At 38.0% G+C, this 16,625-nt stretch overlaps 1 pseudogene across 1 annotated transcript; it reads right to left on the bottom strand.

Annotated features, from left to right (window-relative positions):
• Positions 1-13,821: 13,821 nt before the first annotated feature.
• On the bottom strand, positions 13,822-15,680 carry LOC308521281 (nuclear receptor coactivator 4-like; annotated as a pseudogene). The gene has a single exon. The product of its transcript is annotated as a nuclear receptor coactivator 4-like (transcript).
• Between the last annotated feature and the right edge of the window lie 945 nt (positions 15,681-16,625).

The raw sequence follows: 16,625 nt of genomic DNA, 5'->3' as shown, positions 1-16,625 counted from the left end.
TTATTGACATTTCAAATATTCCACTCTGGTATTTCCATAGGTGTTGCCAAGTTATCAACCTCCAATGCTTCTTGGAGAATGGCGTATCTGTTCTCTCTGTTACTTTGATCTGAATTGGCTTGGTTTTTCATGTCTCCCAATATCCAGTTCTCCTCTTTGATTTCAGAAGGGGATGGAATGAAATGGGCAAACAAAGCTTCACCTTCACAATGTACAGGAACAATAGTTCACTTCAAATGCCAGAAATTCGTTCATACAATGACCCCCTGGAATAGACACCTTATTCATTTTAACTGATTCTCTGGGAAACACTCTGACCTCCATTTATTTCACAATCTCCTCCTCTGTATCACTTAATCAGATAAATTTATTTATGTCTGGCTCTTTTATACCCTTGTATTTATTTAATCTTTCAGCAAATCATCTTGACTTTTCCTTTGAAATATTTTCAGAATTCAACTACTTCTTACCACCCCAATATAATACTGTCACACTGATCCAAGTCAGCATCTTTTATCACCTGGACAAATGTATTAGGCTTCTAACTGCTCTCTCTGCCTTTATCCTTCCCTCTCTACTATCAGTTTTCTATGCAGCAGCTAGAGGGTTTTAACTTTTGTCAGATCAAGTGATTTCTCCAAAACTCCCCATCTCACTCAAATAAAGTTCAAACTACTCATTATGGCTTGCAAGTATCTTGGTGACCCCAGCTACTTCAGTGACTATAATCCTTTACCCGCTCTACTATAGTCACAGTAGCCTCCTTGCTGCCCTCAAAACTGCCATTACGCTCCCCCCTCAGAGCCTTATGGCTTCGTTCTGTAATGTTCTGTCTCAGATACTGATATGACTTGTTCCATGTTTTCTTCCATTCACTATCTTTCACTCTTCACTTAGTTTTTACCTTATAAAAAAAGGCATTCATTGGTACATTATAAAATACCATGCCTCATTATTTTTCACCTTTTTTTCTGCTTAATTTTTCTTTGAGAACTTATAGCCATACAGCATATTACACATGATTTGGTGACTCTTTGAACTCTTCCTTGCTCTTTATTTTTTGCAATGCAAACTTGTCAAAAATAATGACTGTCTTAGGCTGCTCAGACTACCAGACAAAATTCTATAGTCTAGATGACTTAAACAGAAATTTATTATTAGGCAGTTCTGGAGGCTAGGACATGAAGATAAGGGTGCCAGCATGATTGGTTTGGATGAGGGCCCTTTTCCTGGCTTTCAGATAGCTACCTTCTTGCCTTGTTCTCACATGACCTTTCCTCAGTGAATGCCTAGGGAATCAACAGAGAAAAAGAGAGGGAGGAAGGCAAGGAAAGAGGGAGGGTGAGAGAGAGAGGGAGAGCGAGAGAGACACAGAGAGAGAGAATTTTCTCACTTCCTCTTCTTAGCAGGTCACTGGTTCTATCAGATTAGGAACATACCCTTATGGCATAATTTAACTTTAATTCCTATCTCCAAACACAGTCATTTTGAGGGTTGGGTCTTCAACTGTAAAGTTGGTGGTGGGGATAATGCTTCAGTCAACAGCAGAAACTTTATTGAATTATGGAATGAATGAATAAATAGAGTAATTTTTTCATGGACATCTTGCCTTATATGTAAATCAGAGAATGTGGTTGGACACCTCTATAGTACATGCAAGCATTCTGGACACTTAGGAACTCTTTGAACTTTCTATAATATCTAAGAATCTTTCAGGTTTTTTATGAGCTTTCTATAACATTTAAGTGTATATGGCTCATTTATGTGAGAACTTACACATATACACATACACATGACTCTGTGGGTGGAGTGTTGCCTGCTCCATATGCCAGCATTTTTAAGTCTTAGCTACAGCCCAGACAATGCTTTCTTCAATCCACACTATGTAAAACTTTATAGTTTCTTTCAAAGTTCTGTACCATCCTAAGCAGTTGTAGGGAAGGAAAAGACATTATTTTAATTGGAACTAAACCAAGTACTTTTCCAGAGCCAGAGACTTTATTTTCACAAATTGTATCAATCAAGAATGTGAGAAACAATATAAACAACCTATATTTAAGGTGGCTTGTATGTTTTTAATTATGTGGTACCCATTCAGCTTCTAAAGTTGCTTCTACCTTACCACTCATCTGTTCAATACTCTTATCACAGAATTCTTCCTGATTTTGGGACAAGTCTCTTGGGGATTCATGTGACTCAGGGGCTAGCAAATGCCTCTTGCTTAAAAGCAATCTTGAGTAGTTACAATTCATTTATATGAGTAGGTCATAATCTGTGTCCCTAAATTGGGGTCCCAAATCAGGAATAGAAGAGCTGGTCCTCAGCCACTCTTTAGGGAAGAATTTGATCTTCACTGGGGCCCTGGGCAAGGACAGTAATTATTACATTATTTTTTGATGGTTGAATGGAAGATTTTAAAATTGATGTAAATGGCTCCTCCCACTGCCCTATGCTGTCATCTTGGATTCTGCTCTCACATCTACCACCTGGATGAGAATACATAGTCCTTCCAGAGTCCGGCCTCCTCTGAAAACAAGAGTTCACTAAGGGGGAGAGTTGATCATTCCATGTGATTTCCAATCAAGTTTTCAGGCGAATTTAAGTTTTCAATCCAAAATGTGGATTCAACAATAACAGAATGATGGGAATCACTGATTTTCAAAGAACTTCAAAAGACATGCTCTCTTTCCAAAGTTGGGTGGTACTCTCTCTAGTTGATGTTCTTTGAAGTTCCCTGGAAAATTCTGATTGTTCACCAATTGCTAAAGTTCTTTGGTTATTATTTTGTTTCCCCCTCTTATTCTCAAAAGTGGCTTGCCCCCTGCCTCTCTCACATTAGATTCTCTCACTGGAACACTATCTACCATACTTACTTTTTTGCTGTCTAAAAATAAATGGAAGTACTTAATTAAGGGTGAGCCTAGCCTGACTTCTTTTCAGATGTGACACTTTTCTCTAAGGCTTTCTGGGCAGGATATTTTATTTTTTTCTGACAGGTTTTAGGAAATTTAGCATCTGTGGTTCTCAATTCATCCATTTTATTTAAACTCCTATTTAAATATTTCCATAAATCTGCCACATTTAAGGAGGCCCTGCCTTCCCAGGCTCATGGATGATTTCTGGAACAGTCACACAGGCTTTTCATTAACCATTTCATTTATTCCCCACGTACCTTTTTAGCATCTCATTGGCATGTTTTAGCTAGAATGCCAGGTCTCCTCCTAAGGGATTGACATCAATGAGAGAGAATCACTGATCAGCTCCCTCCTACACGCCCCATACTAGGGATTGAGCACACAATCTGGGCATGTGCCTTAACGGGGAATTGAACCATGACTTCTTGGTTCATAGGTGGATGCTCAACCACTGAGCTACATTGGCCGGGCAGAACTACATTGTATTTCATTCCAATTGCCAACTCAACAAGAAACCAGAATCAGTGATCAATATCATCCTCATGTGCTCAATTCTCTTATTCTGACCTTGCTTCTGTGTTGTCCAAATAGTCTGGTCTCCTGAACTACACATGCCTCGAGTGTTTTCATCATTGTTTATGAGGCCTCACTTTGAAAAAGTAGGCTTTGACTGCCTTACCTTTATCATGAGCAGCATAAGAACATATTCAGGGGCATATAGATGTGCTATTTATTAGAAAAAAAACTGCGTAAAGGAGGCACTTAGTACATACTTATTGAGATATTGCAGGGTGTGTAGCTATGGGCATGACTTGGGCTTCCATCAAACAGAAGAACTTGATAAGGGAAGACCTTTCTCATTTCCATTGTATGGGAGCCTTTTACCACAGCTCAGAACAAAAGATAAAATAAAGACAAATCCAAGAACCTAAAACAACTCATTATAGAACCATTTAGTGTGGGGGCAAATAATTCTTTAAACTTTAATAACCCTTTGGTAAGACAATTAAATATTCATAATTATCATCCTGAGCTACTTTTATTGCATACATTGTTTTGATATTAAAATATTAATGTGGAAAAATGAAAGTAAATCCCTAAGAGATTTCCATGTATAACGATTAGAATTTAAACATGATGAATGTGGAATTTAAAAATGATGAATGTGTAAAATTCAGTTATCTAGAAGCTGCATTTCTGTAGAATACCTGATTTCCTAATGCTACTAACTGGGTGAGAGATTATTAGCTAACTTTTATTATGTGCTAGTCATAACATAGAATATAATTGATGGTTGCTTGCTCATGAAAATTATTATGACATCAGTGATGAAAGGTGAAGTTAACATATTGAGTGAAGCAGAGGGGAGACACCAAATCAGGAAACATTTGAATGCCTGGTTGATGTTGTCCTTGAGACCCAACTTTATTTCTGAACTTCCTATCATTTATAATAAGAAAACTCTTCTATATATTTGCCCATATAGCACTTACCATATCTGGTGCTATTTATTCCTTCTTGTAGATGCATATTTCCAACAGGTATCATTTTCTTTCTGCCTAAAAGACTATCCTTAATATTTTTTTGTAGTGAATGTTTTCTAGTGATACATTCTTGCAGCTTTAGTACATCTTTATTTTTAAATGTTAAATTTTTCTTTATTTTAAAAATGTACTGAGGTGAAATTTATATGAAAATAATCAATTAAAAGTAAATAATTCAGTGGCATTTAGTATATTCATAAATCACCATCTCTATCTAGTTCAAAAATATTTCTATCACTCCAAAGTAAAACCCTTATTCATTAAGCAGTAACTCTCCAGTCCTCCCCTCACTCTGTGCAGCCTCTGGGAATCTCTACCCTGCACTCTGTTTCTATGAACTTGCCTATCCTAGATATTTTATAGGAGTAGAATCATATATTTGTCCTTTTGCATCTTGCTTCTTTCACTTAGCATAGTATTTTAGAGGTTTACCCAGACATTATATTTTATTCTCTTTTTATGGGTAAATAATATTCACTCATGTACATACCAAGTTTGTTTAGCTCTTGATTCATTGATGGACATTTGGGATATTTCCACCTTTGGCTATGGAAAACAGTGCTGCTATGAACACGTGTATAGAAAAAAATAGTTACTCAAACAAGTGCGTGTGCATGCATGATCACAGCAGCAATGTCCTCAATAACCAAATGGTGGAAATTATTTCTTCATATTTTTTGTGCATGGGTTTTTTGAACATCTTAAATTTATGCATTTGTAATTTGTATCAAATTTGAAAATTTTCAAAGCTTTTTTTTCCCTCCCCCTCCTTCAAAGAATCCTGTTACAAGTTTATTTGGTTGTCTGGTATTGCCCTACAGCTCGCTGATAATCTTTTCTTTTTTGTATGTTTGTTTCTTTTTAGAGAGAGATAGAAATATCAATGATGAGAGAGGATCATTGATCAGCTGCCTCCTGCACACCCCGCACTGGGGATCAAGCCCAAAACCCGGGTATGTGCCCTGACCGGGAATCAAACCATGACCTCTGGTTCACAGATCAATGCTCAACCACTAAGCCATGCCGATTGGGCTTGTTTCATTTTTTTTAACTTCCTTTTTTCTCTCTGTTTGAGTTTTCTGTCTTCAATTTCACTAATCTTTTCTCCTCCAATGTCTAACTTACCATCAACCCTCACCAGTGTATTCTTCATCACAACATTATAGTGATTTACATCCTTTATATAACTATTTAACTTTTGAACAAATGGAATACAGTTATAATAAATATTCTAATAGCCTTGTCTGCTCATTTTAATATCTGAGTCAGTTCTAGTTCAGTTCTGATTAATTTTTGCCTTCATAGTAGATCATATTTTCTTACTTCTTTGCAAGTCTAAAAATCTTAGATAGGATGCCAGTCATTGTGATTGTTATCTTATTGCAGATGAATATTTTTGTATCTTTTTATGTATTTTTGAACTTTGGTTTGGGACTTTCTTAAGGTACTTGGACATAGTTGATCCGTTGGGGTCTTGCTTTTAAGATCTGTTTGATGGGATCAGACCAGCACTTAGGTCTAGGCCCAAATAGTCCTCACTACTGTGACACATCTCCGGGTGCTCTACTCAGTGCCCCATGACTCATGAGAAGTTTCATTTTAGCTGATTGGAACAGTGCCTATTCCTGGCCCTGTGTGAGGGACAGGCACTGTCTGACCTAATTATCTCACATATTTCTTTCCCAACCTTGGATAGTTTTCTCACATACTTGTACCAATCAGTACTTTGCGGAATAGAATGACAGATGTTCCACCAGTCTCTAGACTTTTTTCTCTCCAGTATTCTGTTCTGCACACCCTAGATAGTCCTAGACTACCAATTCTTCAATGTAGGGAGTATGTTGGCTCTGCCTTAAGTCCCTCTGACTGCAGTGAAACTAGAAATCTTGTCAAGACAATGAATGACCTGGAGCAGTCATAAGACTTACCTCATTAGTTTTCGATCTCAGAAATAATTATCTTCAGTTGTCTGATACCCATTGCCTTAAAAACTGTTATTTTCTATATATACATTCAGTATAATTTTATTGTTTGTTTGCTTATATACAGGCCATTAAATCTAATTCCTGTTACTTAATTTTGGCCAGCAATGGATATTATTTCTCACCAGTTAGTTACTGAAGTCATTGCTTAATTCTCTGAACCATTCTAGTTTCCATTGAAGGAATTTCTTGTGTAAGCTAATGTAACTTAGGTTTCTCTAAAAATCATGTTTAAAAAACAGGCAGTGATCAAGTAACATACAGTAATTTATAAACCATAAAGACATAGACAGAATATAATTAATTGGATTAAGAAGTAATTGTTTAAAATCTTTAGTGTTGTTTTTTTTTTGTTTTGTTTTGTTTTGTTTTTGTAATGGTAGCCCCAGTTTGTGTTAAAGGCCTGATGAAACAGAAAACATTTTCTTGTATTTACATAGTTCTGGAGGAAAACCTGGTATTATAAAATCCTCAGACACAGAGAAAATGTCCCCCTTGACTTCTGTGTTATAATTGATAAAATCCTTTGCTGCTTCTAACACATATAACTGTGAACTAAATGCTTCATAAAAGGTAGAAGCAACATACAATGTAGGTTATTTAAGACTTCAGACACTGTTACTATGATTATTGCCTGCCTGCTTGTACCCTAAGACTTTTTAGACTTAAAAATAAAGTTTGATAAATTGTAGACAGTGGTTCAAAAATATCTCAGTATTTAATCATTGCAGGTCCCATTTATTCCCTCTTGTCTGTACACGAATCGTCAACTCTTTTGGGAAGTGTTTTGTGGGGCAAATGCTACAGGCTTTTCTGGGCTATTTGGCACAACTGTGTGAGAAATTATAACTGACCTCATAGCGTGAAGCATCAGTAACTTAACAGATTGACAGGACTGGGACCAAGTGCACAAAAATCCGAGAGATGTAAAGGCTGTTTAGGTCGCTTTCAAGCTGTCTGACATTTTTTTGACCCATGTCACTATTTATTTTTCCGTAATGATTTGGTCATAGAACTATGTGTTAGCAGGAAATTCCCCTGGGTAGTTTAAACATAGGAAAAAACTGTTAATTTTACTAGCAGGTCTTTAACAGGATGTTTTTGCCACCTAGTATTTAAAAGGTAGACTGAAAGCTAAGGTTGGATAGGAAAATGACTAACAGTGGTCTGTCTCCTGGCTAAAGAATATCTTCACAGTTCACAGAAATCTTCGTCTGTCTGAAATTAGAACTTGGGCTATGAGAATAGAAAATTCTCTGAATTTTTGAGAAGAGGAAAAGTAAAAAACAGTAAGAGAAATAACATGAGTCCAAAATGTATTTATGGACTAAAACCTTTGATTCCTTATAACAGTAACTTTTTAGTAACAAAATTGAACAGTTAATAATTAAAATATGTAATAGAAGGAAAAAAATGACCAGAAACCTGCTTACTAAATAATAATTTATTCTCTCAAGGATTAAGATGACACATTTATCAAGTTTGGGTTTGATATGAAGTTGGAAGAAATTGTGGGCTTATTAGATGACATAGATGGAGTAAAAAAGATCTTGACAGGCTGAAATACCAGATCTAATTTCATCATTTTACTAGATAAAATTTATGCCAAATGCAAAGATTTTACTGGGATTTATGGAAAGGGAAATGTGTGTGTGTCTATGTTTATATGTGTATATATGTGTATGCATCTATGTATGCACATGCATATGTAGTGAAAATATGATCATTTATATGTAATATAATGATAATATGATTATTAACTGTCAAGTACGTGGGAAACCATCTATATACACTACCCCATTTCATTCTTATGGCCACTTGAGAGTCTAATTACTCTTATTTAACTCAATTCTACAAATGAAGAAATTGAGCCTCAAAGTGGTAAGTGACAGGATCAAGACATGAGCCTGGTCCTGGGCCCATCTGATTGCAAAGACCATACTCTTATTCATATTCTATTGCTTCCGTATAGCTAAATATGAGTCAGACATTTTACATGACTGCCCCCAAAATACAGGTTATGTGAATGACAATGAAGGATCTAATAGGAAGGATGATACACAGGATCCTCCATATGGACATGGGTGTAACTTAGAGGAGGACTGCTGTTAAACTGTAGGGAGAACACGTGGATGTGGACTGTGCTCCTGAAGCTTACTTATGCCCTCCGTTCTTGCCGTATTAGCTTATTAGGACTATCATCACAAAATACCACACACAGAGTGGCTTTAACAACAGAAATTTATTTCTTCCCAGGTAAAGAGGCTAGATGCTCAAGAGGAAGGTGTCATCAGGGTTAGTTTTCTCAGAAGGTCTCTTTCATTGGCTTGACTTGTAGATGGCCATCTGCTTCTGGGTATTTTCACATGGTCTTCCCTCTGTGTGTGTCTTGCTCCTAATCTTCTTTTCTTGAAAGCATAGTAGTCATATTGGGTTAGGGCCCACACATAAAAGCTCATTTACTTTAATTACCTCTTTAAAAGCCGTATCTCCAAATATAATCACATTCTGAGGCACTGGGGATTATGACTTTAATGTGAATTTTACAGGAACATAGTTCATAACACATACTAATGCTTGATCTAACTAGGTCATTTCATTTAATTGCTAGTACCTCTGCCTAGTTTTATGACTTGAAAGGCTGATAGAAACAGCACAAGATGGGATATTTTAGAGAGATGTTCAGTTGGTCTCTCATAGTTGGATGTTCCATTTCTACCAGAGCCCAGTAACATGCTACATGCTGTTTTCCAAACTATGTCTTAATCACCACTGTGGATGACAATTTTCAGAATTCTAGGAGCTTGCATTGTAATTTTTTCTCTGAATCTTTTCCTATCAACAATACCATAGGATCTTCTAGATCTTAGTATAATATGATCTACTGGATAATATGGTCCATGTGGTAGCACTGCTAACCCTAAAACCTGAACTTGGTGGAGTGCCCATTCTTGCTCTAGATCCAACTCAAAGATGGTAGTCTAAGTTGTGTTGTGTTTTCTTCAGCATGGTAGGAAGAAGAAAAAATGCAATCATTCATATTTTATTTTGAAAGGACTGTGATTACTGGATTCCTAAAACTTTTACAGACGTGATAAGCCCCTGAATGTTTATAGGGTTTAACTTCGTTCTCTTAAGCACATCTGTCTCTCTAAATGCTAACAACATTTTGTTCATCCAACTCAATAACCATATAATCAATGTGGTGCATCAATGTTTTTTATGGGAATTATAAAGACACACCTGATCTCTTTAGACTATATTATGACAGAGAACTATAGTTAATGTAGCTTTTGAAGAAAATGATAAATGTATATTATTGCCCCTTCCATGTAAATGAAAAGATATCTAATTGTCCTTTGCAAATGGAAGTATCCATTTACCAAATCAATAGCCTGATAGCATGCAAGGAACCTGGGTCTGTGTTAATTACTCTATAGAAAATGCATCTGGCACAGAGGCTGCAGCTGAGGCTACAAGTTGGTAGTTTGTGATATTCTGACATTTCGACTTTGAATAACATGAGCCATTGCTTTTCCATGCTTGTAGGAGCCATCCTAGTAGTCAATTAGCAGCATTTTCGGAGTCTTTGTCAGGGTGTTAAGTATTTTATTTTTGCTATATGCTTCTAATTTATGCTCACACATATCCAATTTTATGCATTAAACTATTTGATTGAGCACTTTTGAAATCTACTCCTCTCCTACTCCTCTGGCTCCTGAAGCCCATGCCCATTCGGTACCCCTGCTCAGATTGAATCTCTTTCTTATCTTATCAGTCCCAGATGTCTTTACTAGGTCATGTTATAGGGCTAGTGACTAGATGAGGTGAATTCTAGGTTGTGTGTGTGTGTGTGTGAGTGTGTGTGTGTGTGTGTGACATGTTATTTTGAGGCAGAGAGGCCTCTGTATTTTTTTAAGCAAAGGGGAATTTTAACTCTTAATATTGAGGGGTGGATAACTTCTGCAGGCCAAGAGATTTTTAAGGATTCTAAATATGCAACATTTTCAAGGGCATGTACCCAGATGTGTCTATCCAAAGTATCAAAATTCTATTTATTTTCAATCCAGGGCCAGGATTTTGGCATAAAAGAGCTGCCTGTGTTGGGCTTTAACTTTTTCTGGAGCTAATCCAAGTCTATTAGGTCTTGGTCCTTGTCCTCAGTTTGCCATGTCCTCCTGCTGCAGGTGATGAGGGCTTCTTTGTCAGCTACCAGAACAGCCCAATGGCTGCAAATACTTGTTTTTCAATTACTTGCTGATCGTCTATAATGTTCTACCATCTTTTTCTAGGGTGTCAATGGTGTTTAGCAATAGTTTCCATCCCCCATGCTTTTTAAACATGTGATAAGATTGTGGTAGTTAGAGTACACCCCTCCACTGGTGTATCATCCCAACTTACCATCAATGATCGCTTTAATGATCACCTGGAGCCAGGGCCTTTCTGTGTTTTACCTACCACCAGTAATGATATCTCTACTGACATATGGATAGTGAGTTATTTAGTTGCAAAACTATATCAGATAACTTTCTTTTTTTAGAAATTCCTGGTACTAAAAATTATAAAAGCAGATTCTAGGATGGAGTGTTCGTGTAGGATAATTATTACATAATAGTATCTGTGGGGAGAAAATAGCATCTGTGAAGGAAAAAAAGGGAGAGTAGGAAATAAGATTAGGGAAAAAAAAAAAGCCGAATTGCCATCTAAGCCCAACAAAGGCTGTGCCAACCCCATGAGAAGGTTTGGAACATTTCCTGTAAAGGTCTGATAAATGTTGGCCAAAATGTAGCTGGGGCAACATATCCTTTTTCAAAGTAGAGTATGGGCAGTACCTGTCCATGTGTAACATAAAAACCAGATTATATTCTCATCTTACATATACATCTCACAATGTAACACATTCTGGGTGAATCAAATAGCCAAGTCACTATCAATTTTTTAGTTGGCCATTAAAAAATTCTTTATAGTCTTTCCTAATCTTAGCCTGTTCCCTCCTTGTATTAGCCTGATTTTATTTTACAAAATCAATATTCTCCTGTGTGTTATTCAGAATGTGTTCCATTCCAGTAGATTTTTTTTCTGTTTATTTACTTTCTGACAGAAAATCTATACAGTAATAAAGTGTATCCTCCATATTTGAGTGCTGCTATGCTTTCTCTGGGAAATAGAATTATTTTAATATGTAGTTATAGGGAGTGGGAACATGTCAGCTTACCCCTGGTTTAATTGTATTTATTTAAGTATTTAGTTGTATAAAATTATTAATTGTACAGCAAAAATAACACTAATACATAATTTAAAAATAAAATAATAAATATTTAAGTTGTTTTGAGTCACCACATTTGGGGATGATTTATTATACAGCAGTAATAATACAGATTGATTGATTTATCTATCAATGTGCCCTTCAAAAGGCTGAAAGTTATAAAGGCAGCAACCATGTCTCACTTATTCAGTACTTTATTCCTGGCACCCACATAATATTCTATAAAAGTATGTCAGTTTGCCCTGGCTGTTGTGGCTCAGTTGGTTGGGTATTGCCCTATGCATCTAAAGGTCGCCATTGGGTTCCCAGTCAGGGCACATTCCCTTGTTGTGGCTCGATACCCAGTGGGGGAGAAGGGGTGTTCAGGAGGCAGTCTATTGATGATTCTCTCTTGTCAATGTTTCTCTCTGCCTCTCTGCTCTCTCAAATCAATAAAAACATATTAAAAAAACACCTTTCCTGTTAAAAATTAAAAAAGTATGTCAATAAAATGAAGCAATAAATGAATGAATGAATGAGAAAACTTTGGGAAGTAAGAACTTCTCAAGAATGAAGTGGGAAGAATGTTTCCCCCATTACTGGAAACCGTTCAGGAATAATCTTGTTGACAAAAATTTAAGGAGAAAAGTTGACAAATCAAACTTGTACTAAGTGAATCTGGAGATTCAATTTAGTGATTCAGTAACTCTCTTATATGGATGTCTTTATGTCTCAATACATTCTTCTATCTAAAATGGAACAGTACGTCTAAGTTCTCTCAGGTAAACCTTCATGTAATAAATCTTGTACAGTATTGAGCAAGGACTCTATTTGAAAGCAGACAACTAGAAAAATACGTTTATACACTAACCTAATAGTCACACAGGTCTACTTAAAATAGGGTTTCTGATTACTTTAAATTTCTATTTAGAATGGGATAGCAGCTAATAATAGATGATAATATTATATAATTTCTTTGGAAAGATCCTGAACTTCCAAACCAGATATGTATGATTTAGGTTTAATGTTGTCTCTTTCCAGATATATGTCCATAGGAAGATTACTTCACTTAATTTGATTTCCCATATTCTATCTCCAACTCAGACTTATTCTTTTTTTAAAAAAAATTTTAATCCTCACCTGAGGATATTTTTCCATTGATTTTTAGAGAGAGTGGAAGAGAGAAAGAAAGAGAGAAATATAGGATGGGACAGAAACACACCGATCGGTTGCCTCCTGCATGAGTTTGGAGGAGCTGCAACCGAAGTTCATGCCCTTGACCAGAATCAAACCCGGGACCCTTTGGTCTGCAAGCTGATGCTCTTTCCACTGAGCTAAACCAGCTAGGGCTCTCAGACTTATTCTTTAAAATCAGACTTACTTATCTAACTGTCTTCTCCTTATATTCAATTCAATGTTTAATAAGCACCTTAAATCAAACAAATCCACAAATTAACCAATCATTATCTCAAACTATCCCCCCCAAGTCCTACTTAACCTTTACCAAATATCTACTCTTCTTCCTGTGTCCTATATACTAGTTAATAGTACAATAACTTAATCATTCTAGATATGTCTCCATATTCACCACTCTGAATTCAGATTATTTTTTAAGAATTAACTCATGAATTATTCTCTTCTTGAAGACTTCACTGAGCCTCTAGGCTAAACTGAGTTTCCACCTCTATATGTTGTGTATATGTTACCTTTCCTGGACACTTGCTCCTACCACGTAACCAAGAGGCAGAGGCAGAAGGCAATGATATGAAATCAGAGTGTTGATTTTTTTTTTTCGTTTTTAAAACTACAGTTTTAATATTCTAACAACAACACAATCTAAGGAGCCATGGAGACTTGTGAAAGAAATATCCACCAAGATACTGTGTTTCTTTCTAGTGTAGGGGTGAATTGTAAGAAGAAACTGAATCACCTCAGCATCAACAAACAGCCTTTTTCTTTTACACAGTAATTCATAAGTGATGACATTTCTCTTCACTAGTTCAAAATTAGGCGGGAAAGGGACTAAACTAGCTGGTCACACCCAGAAACACAGTGATTTGGCAAGCTGCAGTCACTCGGCTCATGGAAATGTGATGATTTTCAGAAAAGTTGCTTGATTCTAGTACTCCATTCCTTCACATCTGTAGAGGAGTCCGATACAGCCACTTTTCTCTATCAACTTTAAGCTGCATACAGGCAAAGAGATCACAAACTGCTGGGAGGGCATAGTTATGGTCTGGGGGAAGCTATGTTCCTCCTGCAGGGGTGAATTAAGTAATACTTCCTTGGCCTTCTTTCATAGTAGCCACTTGTCTTCTCCTGAGGATAACTGGCTGAGGTTTCCTGTCTTCTTTCCTGGCAAGACCCAGTCAGCTGTATTAAAGGGACACCAGGAAGTGGCCACCGGACTCATAAGCTTTTGTTTGCCAGCTCTGTCTTTGGGATGTGCTTCTTTGCATGAGGGTGTGATGAGCCGCTCTGACAAGGAACTGTTCCTTATCATTTTGAAGGAATCAGCAATTTTGGAAGCAGCCATTGCCTTTGATATTTTAGCTTGTTCTGCTGCCTCTTTCCTGGAAGGACAGAGCCACATATTCAGGGAATCTGGATGCTTCTCTGATTCAAATTTTGGTTCCGCAGGCATACCATTTTTATCCTTTCCTTCTTTCTCCAGCAGCCACTTAGACATGGCTTCCTTCTCACAATTTTCATCACACACACACTCTGCAAAGCTTGTACAGGGCTCTTGGCTTTGCAGACCTCCTCTACTTTATATGGGTCCTAATGGTTCCGGACAAGCCAATCCTCAATAACCATGCTGTGAGTGGACAAGGTTTTCTTAGCCTCACTGGGGTCATTCAGGCACTTCAGATTGCCCAGGTTTTCAATCTCCACACCTTTGGGCTGGTTGCCCTGACAATTGGTACAGGAATCGGACTTGACAAGCCAATCATTCACATTGTAGGACTCATGGAACACCTGGAACAGGCACTTAAACTTCTCACGGGTTTCACAGCTGCCATTCCCAGGCATCTCCAGCTTTGGAGAGTCCTGGTCAGTCAACAGCCAATCAGAAAGACTCATCTCATCTTGATCAAGAAGCTCTGGATCTTCAACCTTTTCAGTATCAATGGAGCATGAACTGGTGGTAGAACAGCTGCTACCTTTTTCATAATTTGGTTTTTCAGGAACAACTTCTTGTTGGCTCTTGTGGAGCCAGTTTTCCAAGCCCTTTAGATTGCCCCAGACATTACTAAAGACACTGCAGGTTCTGGAGGAAGTCTGACTATTCTCAAAGGTCTGCTTTTGTGTGAGCCAGACCTGGAGATTGGTGCTGGGTGTGTAAGGAGCTGGATGAACATTGATCGGTTTGCTTCCAAGGAGCCATTCACTGAGAGGGACAGCTGTGGTGCTGGATGCTGACTTCTGCTCTAGCAATGGGATAGATCCTCTTTTCTCCATGAAGGGCCCAATATTTGATGAGCTAGCATGAGCCATCAGCTGCTCAGGAAGTTGGATGGTCTTGAGGGACCCAAACGTGGTGATGGCCTGGCGCAGAGCAGTTGTGTCTGCTTCAAAGAGTAGTACAGTCGAATCTTCAGGTATGAGGGTCAAATTGCCCAGTCTCTCCAGGCACACGGACACTTGATTGGCTAAATCTTTGTTTTGGGTGCACTCCAGTTGATGAATAAGATAATTGAACTGGCCTAGTAACCAGTAGAGCTGCTGGGCCTGCTGCTGAAGTGTCTCCTCTTTAAGCTGATAGAATGAGATCTACCTGTTCATACAACCACACCTCCCGGCTTCGAAGGCATTCCAAGTGACGGCTTATGCAGCTGTGAATCTGGGCTTTGATCTCTCGCAAGTTATCTTCAATTTGCTCTTCAGCCCGGAGAACTCCACCAATGGCAAACTCCAAGTCCCTCTGTGCATCACGACACCTCAGAAGGGGTTCTCTCTTACTGAAGCCATTCTGGTCCTGTGAGGTACTCATTCTCACTGTTCTGACTACAAACGCGACTCCGGATGATCCGAGGGGACCTTCGGTGCAGAGACACCGCCTGACACACACTGAGGGCCGAAAGGCAGAGTTCTCGCGATCCAGAGTGTTGATTTAACTTCCATAATTATAACAAATTGTTGTCCATGGACCACATCACATATTTCAGTATTATTATTTTCATCTATCCCTCCTATGACATCTTTGCTCTTTGTTGGAAGAGATGAGGTTCGATTGGTCTTTGTATCCCTGATACCAAGCCCAGAATCTGACATTCAGAGAGCACTGCTCAGTTTAGTTCAACAAATAATATTACGAATTCCTGCACTGGTGGGATCCAGCTGGCCACCCTCATGAGGGCCATCGGGGCTGGCCGGAGTGAGGGGCTGTGGGAGGTTTGCCGGTCGGCCCGCCCCTGATCAGGGTTGGGGTGCTTGCTGAGGGGCTGGCCGGCTGGGGCGAGGGGCCGCGGGCTTTCAGGTCATTCCGCCCTTTGGTTGATTTGCATATTCTTTTATTATATAGGATATAGGTTTTAAATGTGAAATTAATTAGCACAGCAGTGCCAGGAAAATAGTGCATCATCAAAAAAATTTTTTGGAAATAAACCTAAATTAGAGAAATTCTGATACAGACATTTAGAAATCTAGAAAGAAAAAGGTGGCAGTATGGGAAATTGCCCTAGTCTGCCAAAGTGAGATGAGTACTGTAGATCAGATCATCCAGGATCTTTACTTTTACAAGTACAAGAAAGTAACTTGTAGTTACCTTCCATCTCTGCTTTTGTGTGTGTGTGTGTGTGTGTGTGTGTGTGTGTGTGTATGCACATAAATTCAGATTCCCCTTGTCTCATCTAATTTTTAATAAAATATACTATGCATTTGCCATGTGTTACATTTGCTAGTGTCTAGCTCAGGGGTCCTCAAACTACGGCCCGCG

The sequence above is a fragment of the Myotis nattereri genome (assembly GCF_964212035.1).
Source record: "Myotis nattereri genome assembly, chromosome: 6".
NCBI lineage: Eukaryota > Metazoa > Chordata > Mammalia > Chiroptera > Vespertilionidae > Myotis > Myotis nattereri.
Note: the sequence above shows the minus strand (reverse complement) of the source record. Positions and strands in the feature narration are given on the sequence as shown.